The 18,229-nt window shown below is 44.2% G+C and overlaps 1 protein-coding gene and 1 pseudogene across 1 annotated transcript in view; both read left to right on the forward strand.

Moving 5' to 3' along the window:
• The first annotated feature begins 1,601 nt into the window (after positions 1-1,601).
• Positions 1,602-1,721, forward strand: LOC136656441 (5S ribosomal RNA; annotated as a pseudogene).
• A 4,962-nt stretch (positions 1,722-6,683) lies between these two features.
• Positions 6,684-18,229, forward strand: part of SGMS2 (sphingomyelin synthase 2) — a 40,298-nt gene continuing 28,752 nt past the window's right edge. Inside the window, exon 1 of the mRNA XM_066632703.1 lies at positions 6,684-6,790. The gene's annotated coding sequence lies outside the window, so the exon portion shown is untranslated. The remainder of the gene's footprint in view (positions 6,791-18,229) is intronic.

The following is an 18,229-nucleotide window of genomic DNA, read 5'->3' on the forward strand; positions in this document are numbered from 1 at the left end:
AGTCTGGAGGCTGGATTGTACATAAAGGGGCAGTGCTCTGTTAATTAATTGTGCCTGAATATAATGCAAGAGCTGCATAGGGCTAATTTCATGTATTATGTAATTTAAATGTATGCAAACTAAATACTGTCTTTGCTGACACTGACCTTGTTCAAAAAGTTTTAACAATTCAGGTAGGCAAAATGTTCAGGCTGGCTGAGATACAACCCTCTTTTGATTCTGTGTAGAGAGCATTTAAACGTGGGAGCAACTGAAACCTTCTATCCAAAACCAAGATGACCTATTTATTTATTCAAATTCCTTTCCTAAGCAGTCTCAGGTTCTCAGGGACGGTATACAAATTGTCCTGATGATCTCATGTGCCATTACAACACCTTAATGAAATAAGTTAGGTTGAGAGGACAAAAGCTGTTGGTCAGCCAATAACTTCTCTGCGGAACAGGAATTTAAACGTATTTGCAAACTGCGTCCAACTTCTGCAGCCAGGGACCTTTTGGGATGCCTTAAATCCAGGCTCTTCTCAACCTCCTGTTCCATAACAGCTGCTGTTTCCAGCACTAAGGCAAAATGGCAGTGCTAGGAGAAGGTGGCTGAAGGTAAATCCGTTGCTGAGCAACCACAGGGCCCAGTGCCTAACTACGGTCAAACTGATGGGTTAGTGCTAGGCCTAAACAAACAGTTGGCCTTGCAGAAGACGGGGCATTCACTGTTACCTCCAACATGTTCAGGAACCTTTAAAGGTCAAATTTACCTATAGCCACAGAGATTTAATATTATAGCCCTGACCTACAAGTTTATAACCTACCACATTCTTTTTCAGGTTAGGTTACCTGTCCATGAGCCCAATCCTGAGATCCCGTGGTGCGCAGCTGCAGCGGCACCGAAAACAGCTGCCGCCGCATCCTACACTCCTATGGCAGCCACGGGCGGCACCTTGATAAAAGGGGATTTTTGTCCCCTTCCCCAGGTAAAGGGAGCAACCCCACAATGGCCAGCCGGCCAGCGCTGGGCTGGCACAGGTGCTTATCCGGTGTTAGAGCTCGCACATAACAGTGTGCGCCGGCAGTAAGCAGGCGCTTCAAGCCCAGGATTGGGCTCTTAATGCATACACCACTTGCATAGGTCTACTAAAATGATATTGTTAGAAGTAGTTTTTAAGCATAAACTATGTAGAATTGCTGAGTCAATGAAGTTCTGTTTGCAGCTTTTGTGATCTGTTTTTCACTTCTCAACTATCATCATCATTATATGATTTATAATTGGTTGTTTGCCCACAATTTTTACTTAATTAACTGTTCTCACCTCTGTTACTCTATCAATCTTTCCATCACTTTTGAAAGGTACAATCACATCCTTTTCAGTATGCGCTAGTCACTGTTTTGTTCCTCCAGCTGCACTTTTACAGACTGGTACTGCAATAAAGTTGCAGAAACACCTTCACTAGTTGTTTTGTTTCTGTATATCAGCCACCCATTAAAGACACAGGAGGAGGACGAAAGGTGGAAACTCTATATCAGTGTCACTTCACAGGCTATATTTTCAGACTGAATGTTTCTACAAGCCACTCGTATGCCTGAAAATTTAGTCATAGCTTATGCATGTTTAGCAGCAACTGTTACCCTGCACATGCCCGATCTCGTCTGATCTCGGAAGCTAAGCAGGGTTAGGCCTGGTTAGTACTTGGATGGGAGACCGCTTGGGAATACCAGGTGCTGTAGGCTTATTATACCATAGTCTTTCAAGACTGAAGGTTGCCAACCTTCTATGCATGTTTACTTGGAAGTAAGTTCTACTAAGTGGGGCTTACTCCCAGGTAAATGTACATTTTCCCTTAATTGCATTTAATAAAGTAATTAATTTACCCCTTTCAACATCTCTGTTGTGATACAGTTTAGTCTAGAGCAGTAGTTCTCAAACTGGGGCGTTGCAACACCCCAGCCTGAGGGCCCTAGACTCTGCCCCCTTAAGGGGCGGGAGGGAAAGCAGTGACGCAATCCCCAGGATCGCATTGCTAAGGGGAGCACAGGGACTGGCATGCACTTACCAGTCTGTGCAACAGCTTCCTGGGGGTGTGGGGACCCCTGTACAACCCTCCGCAGAGCTCCCTGAGCTTTAGAAAGTGAAAGAGGAGTGATTGCACCCCACTTCTGGTTTGAGATTGCAAACCGGAGGTGGAGCACGATCGCTCCACTTTCATTTTCTGAAGGTTGGGAACCCTCACGCAGGGCTCCCCACACCCCCAGGAAGCTGCTGCAGGGTCCCTGCATTCCCCTGCTGCCTTTCCCCTGCCTCTACTGCCTTCCCCATTTCCCCACAAGGACTTATAGCAGTTCTAAAGCTCCCTCGGAGTTTGAGAACCGCTGGTCTAGAGGAAGCATGTTCCTGCTAGTGTTGTTGCTGGACCTCTGAGCATGACCATCGCCAACGTTTGGAATACCTAGCAGGAATGGGACTTGGAGGCACAGTTCTCTATTGGCTCCAGTTCTTTCTACAGGGTAGATTCTGAAAACTGGTACTGTGAGATTCCAGATCAACATCTTGGCCACTGGCCTGTTATGTTCCTTAGGGTACTATTATACACTCCATGCTTTTTAACATCTATTTCATCTATTCAGCATGAAGCCAGTAGGGGAGGTCATTCAGGGAGGGTATAGAGTGGGTGTCATCAATGTGCAGATCACCCAGCTCTACCTCTCTTTTCCGACTATGGAAGCTCTGAACTGTTGCATGGAAGAGATGATGGAATGGATACAGGCTGACAAGCTGAAATTAAATTGGGACAAGTCAGAAGACCTGCTGACTACTAGTGCAATGTCAGCCTGTTGCATTTCTCTTGAAAAAACAAGAGAAAAAACAGGATCATGGCTTTGGGGTGCTCTTGAATCTACCTTTGCTCCTGAATGGGCCAGTGACAACTGCGGCCAGGAGTGCCTTTGCCCAGCTTTAACTGGTATGGCTGCTGCTACCATTTCTGACTCAGTCAGACCTTGTGCCCCTCACACACACACATTGATAACATCTAGGTTGGAATACTGCAACATGCTCTGTATGGGATTGCACTTGAAGATTGTTCATAAATTTAAACTACTAGAGAATACAACTACAGATATGCATTAATGAAATACATTATCCTATCCCTGTTGTTATGTGATTAGGTCATTAAGTGAACATTCAGTCCAATCTAGTGCCTTTGTTGTGTAAACAGATACTCCCTGCCAGACACTCACTGGTTGCATGTTGCTGGAGACCAACTGCCTCCAAAGAAGAGCCTCTTTGTTATGTAAACAGGCACTCTGCTGCAGGCTATGGGAGACCTGATTGCCTCATTAAGAGCTTCTTTGTTGTGCTTTGAACACCTTCATATATGCAGTCCTTTGTTAAGTGGAAGGTTGTTAAGCTATGCATACCTGTACTAGATTGCTGACTACTATTAGGGGTTGTCATCATGTCATACCCCTATATTTTCTATATTGGTTGCCTGTATGTTTTCAGTTGCAAGAGAAAGTGTTGATTTGCACCAATTCAACCCTTACTGGTGTGGGATCCAGATATTTGAAGAACCAGCTCTCCCCATACGACCTTGACATCATCTCAGGAGGCCCAGCTGCTAGTGTCACCTTTGAAAGTGCAGCTGGCACTAACGTGTGATAGGACTTTCTCTATTGTGGCATGCAGCTGATGGGACTCACTCCCATATGAACTGGACCACACCCTCTCCATTGGTGTTCTAAGAGAATTTTAAAACATTGGTTTTTTTAATAAGCCTTTAGCTGATTTGCCATACTATCTTATACATGTTTACTTAGAAGCAGTGCTTTTTTTGTAAAAAAAAAAAAGGTGCAGGAACTCACAACTTGTTAATCTTTTATTTATTTATTTATTTATAAACCATTTTTTATTGGAGAAATAAAATATTTTTTATGTGCTTCCCCCCTAAAGATGAACTTACTTCTGAGTAGACATGCATAGGATTGGGCTGTCAATCTCCACATCCCCTTCCCCCTAGCTACTTTTTCTACACATGGGGAAAAATACTGTACAGGTGCACTTGCAGCATGTAGTATGTAGTGTGGCACTACTTCGAGGACAGGAAGCAGTGAATGGATTCCGAAAAATGGCTTACATGAGTTCCATGTAGTAAAATTACTCTAAGCAACTGTGGGAGTAAGAACAAAAAAGGAATTCTTACATGAGAGCGGTCCTTAGGTGCACATAGAAACAGCTACGTTTGCAAACAAGCGATTAAATATGGTTTAATTCAGGTATCAGAATACTATGTGTCTTTGGGAAGGCACTTGGCATGCAATTGTATGTTCTCTGCTGCCCTGAGCAGCTGCTGTGCATTGCTGGAGAGGAGCTGCAAACGCTGGCTGGCGGAGGGCATGCTTGTGGGGGAAGGATGAGGAGGATCTCTGGCAAGGCTGGACAGCACGTTGTACACAGGTAGAATCCCTTTTCACCTGCACTTAGCATGTGAAAACGGGTGCAGATATATCTCTCTGCCAGGATTAAGAGCCCAATCCTAGGTATGTCTACTCTGAAGTAAGTCTTGTTCTAGTCAATGGAGCTTACTCCCAGGAAAGTGCCTAGGATTGCAGCCTAAGAGCCCAATCCTATGCATGTCTACTCAGAAGTCCACTTTAGTGAATGGGGCTTACTATGGATAGGATGGCAGCCTTAGAGTCCAATCCTGTGCCTGTTCTATCAGAAGTCAGTTCCATTATAGTGAATGGGGCTTACTGTGGATAGGATGGCAGCCTCAGGGCCCAATCCTGTGCCTGTCTACTCAGAAGTCAGTCCCATTAGAGGCAGTGGGGCTTCCTCCCAGGAAAGTGTGGAGAGGACTGCAGCCTCAGAGCCCTTTCTCTGCCTGTCTACTCAGGCTGCAAGGCTATGACACTTTCCTGGGAGTAAGCCCCATTGAACACAATGGAACTTACTTCTAAGTAGACATGCATAGGCTTGGGCTCTCAGGCTGCAAGGCTATGCACCCTTTCCCAGGAGCAAGCCCCATTGAGCACAATGAGACTTACTTCTGAGTAGACACGCCTAGGCTCGTGCTGCAGATTGGCACGGGGGCTGCACCAGCCAGCTTCCTTCCCCTCCTCCTCTGCCAAGCCAGTACCTGGGCATTCCATGGGTGCCACAGCCCATCTCCCTGGCTGGCTGGCTGGCTGGCTGTCCGTCCTTCTGTGTGCAGGGGGAGGGGAGGGGAGGCGGGCTGGGCTCAGGCGAGAGGGGGCAGGAGGGGGTCGTGGTGCTGTCAGTCAGGGGCCAGGCACCTGCCCGCCCACCCATCCAGCGAATGGCTCTGTTTTGCTCCCCCCCAATGCCTCTGAAGGGGAGGGGCCCCTGCAAAAAGGTGCTGGAACTCCATCCCCCCTTCCATTAGAAAAAAAAGCCCTGCTTAGAAGTAAACCCTTGTGTGTTAAATGGGACTTCCAGAGAAGTGTGAAGTCCTCTATACTTACCTGGGAGTAAGCCCCACTAAATACAGTGAAGGCCCAGTCCTATCCAACTTTTGAGTGCTGATGCAGCCATGTCTATGGGGAGACAGTCACATAGGTCTCTTCAAGGTAAGGGAACATTTGTTTCCCTTACTTTGGGTCTGTATTGAAGCTGCATCAGTGCTGGGAAGTTGGATAGGATTGGACTCTGAGACAGGCATAGGACTGTGCTGCATGTCTCAGTTTAATATGCTCAGTATTACTCAGTTGCTTGTTTCTGCTGCTCTGGTTTGTGTATGTGGCTTTGAGAATTTTACATAGTTTACCTTAGTTTTTTGAATTGCTTGGTTTTTGTTTTTTTTTAAAAAAACTATTTTGTTGTGCTTTCTATTTTGTTTCTAATTGATGTATGGCACTTTCGGTTGCAGGGATGATTTAAAAAAAAAAGGGAACTTTTTTTCCCTGTCTCCCACCCCTACAGTACAGTCATCTTGAAGTTTTTAATCCCGAAAGCACATTTTGGAGGAGGGAGAAGAACGTTTTCAGGCAGGCTGCATAGTTGCAACCTAAAGAAACCATGAAGCAAGCTGGGGTTTGACTAGGAAATACCGGAAAGACGAAGTGGTGGCTTGGAAAGGCTGGAATCTGCCAGCATTCTCATGGTCGATGGAGTTTCGCTCTCTTAGCATCTTAAGGTCGCCTGAAGACAACTCAGCAAGATTTCTCCGAAGAATCTCTTCTGATCTCTACCCCGCAGTTGTCGAGCTCCCAACCATCACCTGAATTAAGTGCATTTTCCCACGGTCCAAACCCATTGCTTGATTCTTGCTGCCAAGACTGTGAGTCTTTTCCCTCCCACCTTTAGTAGCTGGACTGGAGCTTCCCACCCGGAATGTGCCTTCCTCCTCTAGAGGTCTTAACCGGTTTTTCTAGCCCAGCCTTGGAATAGCAGCAGCAGCCTGGGGTGAGTCACTGTTTGGAAATGGAGTGGGCGTGTGTGTGAATGTAAGAGAATGAATGATGATGTCAGGCCAGGCTGTGGCAGACGGGGAGGGGACAAGCAGGGAGTATGAAACTGGCTGTAAACACAGCGGCTGGTCCAGAAGCAGCAGCAGCAACCTCCAGTCTCCTCCCGACTCCCAGGACACCCCTTCAGCTGTTGCACTGCCCAGGTAATGGTGCCTGCAAGAGGAGGGGAGAGGTGGGCAAACTTTCTTCCAGCTGTTTCTCCTGACGGCTGCTGCAAGTGCTACTGAGCCTGGAGACTGTCAGGGAGGCTTCCTTGGGGGGGAAGACAGAACCAGCTCTGAGACTGTTCCTCCTCCTCCTCTCCAGACAAGTAGGTAAGTTCAAGCAAGCACTGATCTGGCAGTCAGGGCTTAATTCTGCACAGAGCAAGAAAGTCTCAAATATTTTCCAGAGTTTTGCATTTTTGCCCTGCAGAACATCTGACGTGCATTGAGAAAAGATTTCTGTGCTGCCAAGAGCATGCACTGAATTACTCAAATAACCCTTAGTTCATATTGATTGCAAATATATTTTTAAAAATTGTTTTTTTTTCCAGTTCCTATGTCTGTCTCTACCTGATTTTAGTTCTAAATTGTTTATGTACTGGGATAGAGGAGAACATTTCAGGGGATGGACTTTTATTAAAGTTGGCAACATGGGTTGGTTTGTAACTGCTATAAAATTGAAGAAGTTTCTTGCCTGCAATTTTGTTCATTTCCCAGAAAGTGACAATGTCTTCCTGCTTTGATGATACTGCATTATATTGCAATAACATCTCCAGAAGGTCAAATCTCATTGGAGGAGCCCCTGACCTCAGAGAATTACCTACTGGTTTTCACCAAGGGTTCATTAAACTGTGGAGTTATAAGATCATTTTATATTCTAGTTTGATTTCCACATCTGTTTGCAGAATACTGTATAGTAATATCTTTAAAACATGGTAGAAGGTTAGTTTTACACACAGCATGTTTATACTGGTCAGTTTACTATATAAACTGTCTTCCTAATAAATTTGTATAGCATTCAGCTGTGTTATGCTTCTGAGTAATTGCCATCTGTGAGTGCAACCCAGAGCCACTTAATCTTGATTAATCCTTTAGACAGTCCTCTGGAAAATATGGTTGGAGACATATGAAGAGATGAGTTCTGAAACTCTGCTGCAGAATGAGGTTGATTAGACACAAAGGAAAGTGATGAGAAAATGTATAATTAGCAGAAGTGTTATCTGTCTGTGCTCCAGAGAGTGTTTTTTTTCTTCTTTCAATCACTGAGAGCACACACCAGACTTTCACTCTTGGCTGGCATGTTGTTCTTGTATCTATTCCTCATTCAGACAATAGCAGTCCTTGCAATTAGCTCACTAAGTTCATTTAAATCAATTCAGACTGTCTGTTAAAAATTCCAGTTGTTTTGATTGCTCTTTGCTTGGGCTTATGGTGTGGAGAACAGACCTTATAGCTTACAATGCCTGGGGGAACCTTGTACTGAGATAGATATAGATATATTTGTAACCGTTCAATGGAACTTTTGAGTAGACAGTTATAGGCTTGTGCTGCTGTTCTTTTAGTTGTGCTGTACTGAAATCTCTCATTTGCTTCAATTAAAGTTATATGCCAAATCATTGTTGGATGACATGGAATTGTCAGGCTTAGTGCATTGGATCCAAAGATACTTGAACAAAAAGAAATTAGCTACTTGTGCTCTTCTGCAAATACTTGTGCAAGTTTCATACAGTGTGACAGTAGGTTGGCTCTATATCTAGTCTCATGGTTGCACAAGTGAAATAACATCTTTTCTTTTACCTTTATGTCCAAAAACAGTCTTTCTGTGAGCTGAATACATCTTCATCATGCATTCTTTCAGCTTCAAATTTTCTATTGGATCTAAAGTCCAGAAAGTTGCCATGTTCGTTTACCAGTTGTTGAAGAACAGTATATTATCCAAATCAAATAAGAATGCAGTAATCTTTGACTAGTATTTGGTCAAGACTTTGACTAGTGCTTATTATTTACTACATTTTTATACTACCAAGGCATTCAGGATGGTTTACAATTCTAAAAGGCCACCTAATATAAGGGCAAATTTGTCTCTGACAAGTGATAGTTTCTTCAGGAGCTGATGGCATGAAAATCCTGGACTGTGTTTCTTTTTCTAAATAAACTTTCATTGACTGTCTTATTGATCAAAAACATTTTGGGTTTTCCTTGAAATAAAGAGTACCTGATAGATCTGGTACTTCATGTAGATGGAGTACAGTTAGATTCTTAGATCTCTTTTTTTTTTTTTTTGCTGGCATAAATACTTGAAAATTTTATTTATTTATTTATATTTTTATGCCACCGACCCTCCAAAGAGCTCAGGGTGGTATGCACAGCTGCTCCCCCTCCTTTTGTCTTCACAACAATCCTGTGAGGTAAGTGAGAGAAAGTGACTGGCCCAAGGTCACCCAGGAAGTTTCATGGCTGAGGGGGGATTCAAACCTGGATCTTCCAGGTCTACGTCCACCTCCCAAACCACTACACCTCCCTGAGTCTCAATGAAAAGGAGAATTTTCATTTGCACATCTATAACCATTAAAGTAGGGGTGGCCAACCTGCTGCATGCATGGCACTATGGCATGTGGACACTTTCTAAATGGCATGCACAAAGTCTCCATATATACACACCATAGTGTGGCAGCTGGGTAGTGCCCCAGAATGCTTTGTGACAGCTGGGTAGCATCCCAGAATGCCTTGTTAAAGGAACCCAAAGCCCATGCAAAGTGCTGAGGCAACCAGCCTGAATGTAGCAAGTGGTCCTCACTTTAATGGATGTGTTTGCCCCCCATTGTCCTGAGCAGATCAAAACCTTCCTTTTCATCTGGTGATTGCCCTGCCACAAAGCTTACTCCAAATGTCATAAGGCACAAGCCTCCCAAAATACTTAGGTCTCCTAATGCTGAGATGTCTGAGATGTCGCTAGCTGTGGCAGCACACAGCTAGATAATGGCAGGCACACAGCCCTCAAAATGACACAGCAACTCTGAGTGATGTGCTGAAGTAGCAGCTTCAAGGAGTTAATGGCAGCATTCCCCACCATAAAAACATAAGAACAGCCCCACTGGATCAGGCCGTAGGCCCATCTAGTCCAGCTTCCTGTATCTCACAGCGGCCCACCAAATGCCCCAGGGAGCACACCAGATAACAAGAGACCTCATCCTGGTGCTCTCCCCTACATCTGGCATTCTGATTTAACCCATTCCTAAAATCAGGAGGTTGCGCATACACATCATGGCTTGTACCCCATAATGGATTTTTCCTCCAGAAACTCGTCCAATCCCCTTTTAAAGGCGTCTAGGCTAGACGCCAGCACCACATCCTGTGGCAAGGAGTTCCACAGACCGACCACGCGCTGAGTAAAGAAATATTTTCTTTTGTCTGTCCTAACCCGCCCAACACTCAATTTTAATGGATGTCCCCTGGTTCTGGTATTATGTGAGAGTGTAAAGAGCATCTCCCTATCCACTCTGTCCATCCCCTGCATAATTTTGTATGTCTCAATCATGTCCCCCCTCAAGCGTCTCTTTTCTAGGCTGAAGAGGCCCAAACGCCGTAGCCTTTCCTCATAAGGAAGGTGCCCCAGCCCCGTAATCATCTTAGTTGCTCTCTTTTGCACCTTTTCCATTTCCACTATGTCTTTTTTGAGATGCGGCGACCAGAACTGGACACAATACTCCAGGTGTGGCCTTACCATCGATTTGTACAACGGCATTATAATACTAACCGTTTTGTTCTCAATACCCTTCCTAATGATCCCAAGCATAGAATTGGCCTTCTTCACTGCCGCCGCACATTGGGTCGACACTTTCATCGACCTGTCCACCACCACCCCAAGATCTCTCTCCTGATCTGTCACAGATAGCTCAGAACCCATCAGCCTATATCTAAAGTTTTGATTTTTTGCCCCAATGTGCATGACTTTACACTTACTGACATTGAAGCGCATCTGCCATTTTGCTGCCCATTCTGCCAGTCTGGAGAGATCCTTCTGGAACTCCTCACAATCACTTCTGGTCTTTACCACTCGGAAAAGTTTGGTGTCGTCTGCAAACTTAGCCACTTCACTGCTCAACCCTGTCTCCAGGTCATTTATGAAGAGGTTGAAAAGCACCGGTCCCAGGACAGATCCTTGGGGCACACCGCTTTTCACCTCTCTCCATTGTGAAAATTGCCCATTGACACCCACTCTCTGCTTCCTGGCCTCCAACCAGTTCTCAATCCACGAGAGGACCTGTCCTCTAATTCCCTGACTGTGGAGCTTTTTCAGTAGCCTTTGGTGAGGGACCGTGTCAAACGCCTTCTGAAAGTCCAGATATATAATGTCCACGGGTTCTCCCGCATCCACATGCCTGTTGACCTTTTCAAAGAATTCTATAAGGTTTGTGAGGCAAGACTTACCCTTACAGAAGCCATGCTGACTCTCCCTCAGCAAGGCCTGTTCGTCTATGTGTTTTGAGATCCTATCTTTGATGAGGCATTCCACCATCTTACCCGGTATGGATGTTAGGCTGACTGGCCTATAGTTTCCCGGGTCCCCCCTCTTTCCCTTTTTAAAAATAGGCATGACATTTGCTATCCTCCAATCTTCAGAAACCACCCCCCAACAAACAGTTAAAGCAGCAGGGCTGCTAACTACTGGTGCAAGGCAGGAGGCAAGTAACTCAAACCTCAAATTGGCAGCACCCAGTGTAGCAGTGGTCTCAAGGTAAACTGCGTACAACCCCTGGGAGACCCATAAGTGACCCTATATGTAATCTGTCATTTGTCTACAGCAGTGTTTCTCAAGGTTTTCCTCCACTGTACCAACTCAAATGGTCCACCTATTCAAAATACCACAGGAAGTAACTGGTGATGATGTCATCACCAGTTAGTTCCAGATTGAGAGGCCAGATGTGATGCAACACACACCAGTAAGAGGCTTAGGATGGTTTGGAGGGCTTTTTCAAGAGCAGAAAAGCATGCTTTGGAACTCTGCCCACCAAGTGGAGCCTCCTACTGCTGTTTGTTGCATAGTGTTCCTAGTCTTGCTGCCAGGCAGCAGGGGTTCAGGAGTCCTGTGAGTACCACCAGACACCACCTCAAGTACCACTGGTGGTACCTGTACCACTGGTTGAGAAACACTGGTCTACAGAAATAATTCAGAACCATGTTATTTCCCCTGTCATCATTTCCGTGAGAGGAGGTGTTGGAGTGGCATGTTCAAGATTCTGTACATTAAAAGTGGTACATGGTATGCTGCATGTTGGCCATCCATCCGTTAAAACATATCCCCAGTAAAGAGTGTAGCTGTGCAATGGCTGCTTCGTTTTGTGGCCTCTTACTCTGCAAGTAGTCACTTCTTGAGGACTGGAAATCTTAGAACTCTGGATGTGAGTTTATTTGTGGTATGCACTTTGTAATGTAAAAATGGATATGCAGGAGTCTTTCTTCCTCCTTCCTACTTGATAGTAAGTTTCTGGATGATGATCCCCTTTCTAATATCCCCCTCTGGCCCCCAAAAAGGAACTGTCTCCATCTGCTTTCACATTTAAAAATGCACACCTCTTTGTAAACAACTGTGGGCTTGTGTATATGAAATTGTAACATGAGAAGCAGCTCTTAATGGTTGCAGTCACTGAAAGCAATCATAGTTACAAAAATGGAGTACTCTGGGATAAATGGTTTGATGACCGAAGCCAAGTAGACACTTTAATACTCTAAGGCTGCCAACACCGGCTGCTCAATAAGAATTTTAAGGTTAAAGTTACTCATGCCAAACTTATACGCATTTTTTATTTTGTACTTACAAATACACATCCAGATTGATGGGTTTTCCTGCATGGTGGGAGACAGGTACATAAGTTATCAAAGGGCTAATTGATTGGGCATTTCTAGCATGTATATATGTAGGCAGGAAATGAAGTTGATCACTTCACCCAATGTTCACTGCTTCCTTATAAATGATACTATAAGTAGCCACAGTGTAGCATCTCCTATGCAATTCAGAGAATGTATGATTAGGGTCTAAGTTTCATTGCCGTCTTCAAAATATAACCATGTTTAACCTGAAATAGTTGGGCTTATAGTCATATTTTAGCCACGCTGCTTGTTTTTATTGACTTTCTAAAAGCACTTTCGTTTCAGTAGTACACTGGGTCTTCAAGTTTCAGATGGCCAAGTTATGGACAGCAGTGTTGGCACTTTTGCACAGATGCAATATGTCCATAGTGTTGCTTTTTGTGCAAATGTGAAAGACAAATCTCTGGAATGGAACCAGCACATTTCTTGGGAGCTTAGTGTATTAATACGCTCCTAGGCAGCATAATTCACAAAACTGGCTATGTGGGTTGAAGCCATTCTAGGCCTATTGAACTGAAATAAATTGTTTCCCAGACTTGCTGTGACTGTACATGGGTCATAAGCATTTTTGCCAGCATCATTCTTCTGGGTGTGCTTTTCTTGTTGGCATCCTTCAGTCTCGGAAGACTATGGTATCGCACTCTGAATAGTGTTCTGGAACAGAGTGTCCTCTCCAGTGTGCGAAGCCTGGGTAAGGTAGATATGGAGGATAGACTGTTACCCATGCAGCAAATCCCCCCTCTCCACGTCACGTGCACTGTAAGGGCAGCAGCAGTAGGAGGTACACCAGAGAACTGGGGAGAAATTATAATATCATTCTTCTATGATCTCTTTTAGCCTCCCCTACACCAAGAAGTGAATTGGAAGCTACATTCTACCTGATCAGTGTGAGGATGAAGCCCTCTTATTGAAACTATGTCCAGTGCTGCCTGGAAATAAACCTTTAGGTGGGGTGCCATTTTCTTTTGGCTCGGCATAGGCCTCCTGTATGTAGCCATGGCAGGAGTACTAAAAAGCTTTAACATCAGTCTCACCATTCACTAGCACCATCATCCTTCTTGGACTCTGTACCAACAAGAGACACAACAGATAAGCTACCGGTAATGGCTTTGCATTGAGTAAGCTGTCTAGCAGTCATTTGTTCAAAAGGTAGGGTCCAGTTATCTTAAAACATGTTTCACAGTGTGTGGCTATGTTCTTTCAGTTAAGAATTGTGATTTTCTTTGGGTATGGCTTACATATGGCTGGATTACTAATACACCTGAGGGCCCAATCCATTCCAGTTTTCCAGCATTGATGCAGCCATGCCAGTGGGGTGTGTGCTGCTTTCTGCAGTGGAAGGATAGTCCCAGAGGCCTCATCAAAGTAAGGGAATGTTTGTTCCCTTATTTTGGGATTGCGTTGCTGGAAAGTTGGTTAGGATTGGGCCATTAAGCTGCCGCTAACCTGGGAGTAAGGCCTATTGAGTTCAGGAGGAGTTACTTCTGAGTAGATATGTATAGGATTGCATGGTTAATAGTATGGTCTTGAACCTTCTCTTGGTTTAAATCCAATTATTTTGGCATGCATACTGGATTAAATGTCCCTTTTATTTCTGTTTTCTGAATGAGCTACTTAACTCCCAAATCAATCTTCCAAATGCAACTTATTTAATGGATTTTATTTAGAAAAGCTATTTTATTTAGAAAACTTATTATCAAATTGACTATAGGTGGTATTTCATAATAGTTGTCTGCACCAGTGTTTCTCAAACTGTGGGTCGGGGCCCACCAGGTGGGTTGTGATTCAATTTCAGGTGGGCCCCCATTCATTTCAATATTTTATTTTTAATATATTAGACTTGATGCTACCATGGCATGTGACTACATTTGGGAAAATGTTACAGACCTGTACTTTAATGGGTTACTATGTATATGCTTGTAACAATGATTGTAAATGGGACTTACTCCTGGGTAAGTGTGGGTAGGATCGCAGCCTAGAATTGTTGAAAATTTTCCTGCTTGATGATGTTACTTCTGGTCATGACATCACTTCTGGTGGGTCCTGACAAATTCTCATTCTAAAAAGTGGGTCCCAGTTTTAAATGCATGAGAACCACTGGTCTGTACTGTGTAAATGTAGTTTCTATGTCACTTCATTTTAATATGGCATACAGTACTGCTGTATGCCAAGCAGATGCTGGGAGGCTGACTCTTAACAGAGACATAGCTGTTTTTGCAGATCTCGGCCTGTTAGGAGGATTATTTGTACCATGGACACTACTGTCCCAGATTATTCCAAAGGGCATTTAGTACTGTCCCAACAGATGCTGTGAGTAAACGGGCATTGATGGGAACGTTTCTTGAAGACAGATGAACTACTGTTCCCTGAAATCTGCATCTGCTCAGAGAGCTGTTTAACCATCGAGACCATTGCTGCTCAGCTGTCAATGGATATTGTAATCCTATGCACACTTACTTGGGAGTAAGCACCATTGAACTCAGTGAGATTTGCTTTCAAGTAGATGTGAATAGGTTTGGGCTGCATTGCTGAAATCCAAAGAAAACCTGTTTGAAACTAAAAAAATAATGCTGACATTTGGGGTTGACTTTGGAGTAAATATGTTGAGGATTAGGCTTTTAAAATACAGGCTTTATTTTCTTGCAGGTTTTTTTGTGTGTATATGTATTAGCACTTCAATCAATTATCGCTTCCTAATGTGCAGAATGCAAATCCTTTTATGGATTGGTAACTGGTTAAAAGAGCAGGATGCAGAAAGTAGGAATAAATGGACAATTTTCACAGAGGAGGGAAGCCAGGGCTGGCCTCGGGACTCAGTGTGGGGCACTCGTGCATGACCCCCCACTCACCAGGCAGCTGCAGCAACTGCACCTATGGCGAGCCAGGCGTTTGTGGTGTTGCATGCAAAGCACAGCACCCAGAAATAGTTGACGGTGACATAGCGTAACTGCTTCACCACCAACTACTTCTGGGAGGCGCATACAGTATCAGGAGAGGGTGAGCAACCCTACTGTCTTTCTGCCACGCTGCCCTCCCAGGCTGCCAGATTATGGCTGCAATAGTTGGAGATCTGTCGTCCTCTCCTCAGTGCAGGGGCCTCCAGGGAACAAGGCCCAATATCACTGTATAGGCCACATTGCCCTAAGGTTGGCCCTGAAGAAAGCAAGAAGTAGGGTTCTCTGAAGGATCTGTCTTGCACTTTTTAACTTGTTCATAAACAATCTGGATTCATTCAACAATTCATAAACAATGGGTGAATAGCAAGGTGGCCAGGTTTGCATATGACACCACATTATTCAGGATGGTGAAAACCAAAGCAAATTGTGAAGGTCTCCAGAAAGATCTCTCCAAACTGAGTGAATGGGCAACCAAAAGTCAAATGCAATTTGATGTCAGTCAGTGTAAGATGATACGTGTTGAATTTTAAAAAAAATCTCAATTTCAATGTGCATTGGTAGGTTCTGTTGGTGATGAACCAGAAAAGATATTTTGGGGTTATGGTAGATGATTCATTGGAAATGTTGGTTCAGTGTGTGGCAGTGGTGAATTCCATGCTAGGGGTAATTAGGAAAGAGATTGAGAATAGAACTGCTAATCCAGGTGTGCCTCGGTATCCACGGGGTTCCATTCTGGAACCCCCTGTGGTTAACTGAAACTGAGGATACTGATGAACACCCCCTACCCTCCAGAGAAGCCCTTGCCTCCAGAGGGAGTGCGCGCAGGGGGTCCTCCTGTATTATATCGCCTCTGTCTAAGTCAATGGTGCATCTATACTTGGAATACTGTTTACAGTTCTGATAATCATCCCCTAGAACAGGGGTGTCCAAAGTTTTTGGCAGGAGGGCCACACCAGCTCTTTGACGCTGTGTCAGTGGCCGGGCAAAAAAGAATTAATTTACATTTAAAATTTGAATAAATTTACATAAGTTTACATAAATGAATATATTAAAGATGAACTTATATGAATGAATGAAGGTCTTGTGATAGCTCAAGGCCTATAAAAGTCCTTGCACAAAGCAAGGTTGGCCTTTCCTTTGCTGCCGCTGCTGCATCACAGACGTGAAACGGCAAGCAGTGGAGGGAGCCCTCATCCCCCAGCTCACACGAGAGGTCAAACAGTTGCCCTCATGCTGAGATCAGTTGCATCAGGCCAGAGTGGGCTCCAACAAATCTCTGGAGGGCCAGAGGCTCATTGGAGACTGGGGGCTCCCTGAGGGCCACATTGAGAAGCCTCGAGGGCCACAAGTAGCCCCCAGGGCCAGGGTTTGGACACCCCTGCCCTAGTAAGATATTGTAGAGCTGGAAAAGGTACAAAAGAGAGCAGTAGTAAAAGTAGTAACCTGTCCTCCTAGGCTGACTGGGTGCCATTTGCTCAAGTTCTGGGTTCAGGTGGAGGGGTGCTTCCAGGTAGTACTTACTGTTTCCCACACTGCAGAGACGGAGATAACTAGAACCTCTGCTGATGTCAGCAGGGGAGGGGAGTAATTGCATCAAGCTCTCTTCTGTGACAATTCTAACTGCCATCAAGGCATGTCCCTGTGGGGGGAAAATGTGTGGTATAAGCAGCCCTGACCTGTTCATTATCTGCTGTGCTTCTGGAGAGGAATGAGTAACTTTGAGAGGGCTTGATCTTTGCCCTGCTGACATAACTGAAGGCTGCCAAGTTTACTGGCACTGGATGTAACACTCCATAGTAGACGTAGGACATAGGATGAGGGAGTTTGGTGATTTGTTTTTAGGAAGGTAGGTGTGTGTGAGTGAGAATGTCGTCTCTTGCTGAAGAGGCAAACACATTGATTCAGGCTGCAATCCTATCAACACTTATTGACTATAATGGGACTTACTTCTGAGCAGACCTGCCTAGATTGGACTCTCAGGCATGTTTGTAAGCTGCCTTGAAGATCAAAATGGTGATTTATATTAACCTGATAAGTGACAGTAATTAATGGTGTCATGTGTGAATATGTGGTGACATACTGTATAGCCTGTTGTGCAGGAATAAATGCAGCAGCATGTTAGAGAGGTGAAAGTATATGGTAGCAATCACCATGAAATGATTTTTGTTTCTAAATTTAGCTATTGCTGAAATTCTGGTGCATCTTTTCTAGCAAACTTAATTTATGCCAACTATTCGTACTGTGTTGGTGTTCTAAGGCTGTGATCATAAAAATATTTATACACAGTGCAGCTTGCTTCTGAGTAGACAGGCCTCAGACTGTGCTTCCCAATATCGCAAAGCTATTACAGCATATCCCAAGTTTTCTTTGGGAGGTTACTTTTTTGACACCCCTTATTGTGGCTAGTATTTTAATATAGAGTGTCAACAGGTAATAAACAGAATATGAAAAGTTTAATGGTAGTAACCTAAACAGTTTGCAGTATAGAGGGTGCATATTAGAGATGATTTACCTACTTCTTAAAAACAAACGCAGGATGATGCATATTCCTATCATGGCATAAGAACGTAAAAGCTGTTGGATCAGTCCAAAAGCTCATTTATTCCATCTCCTATATATCATAGTGGCCCACCAGACTCATGAATAAGCTAGCCATTAACATAATTTAGTAGTTCATTGTGGTGTGGATGTGGCTAAATTGTGTTTGGTTTTTCCCCTCTATAAATATGCATCTCTGGGACAATTTGGACTCTGTGCCATGTGATGGTTAATACAATACTACAAAGTGGAAAGGAATAAGTGAACTTGGAGTAAAATGATGTAGAAATATCACTCTCATGTAGGAAAGAGGTGGGCACAGTCAGAAAGCTGTAGCTAGTTCAGGGAGGGAAGTACGGCAAGAGACCCAAGACTGCTTTCCCCAGGGAAGGCAGCCCAGTGGGTACTTGAGTGTAGCTTGTGGAAGTACTTGGAGGAAAGGGCGTGGAGAAAAAGGGAAAGT

The sequence above is a fragment of the Tiliqua scincoides genome, chromosome 6 (assembly GCF_035046505.1).
Source record: "Tiliqua scincoides isolate rTilSci1 chromosome 6, rTilSci1.hap2, whole genome shotgun sequence".
Lineage (NCBI taxonomy): Eukaryota > Metazoa > Chordata > Lepidosauria > Squamata > Scincidae > Tiliqua > Tiliqua scincoides.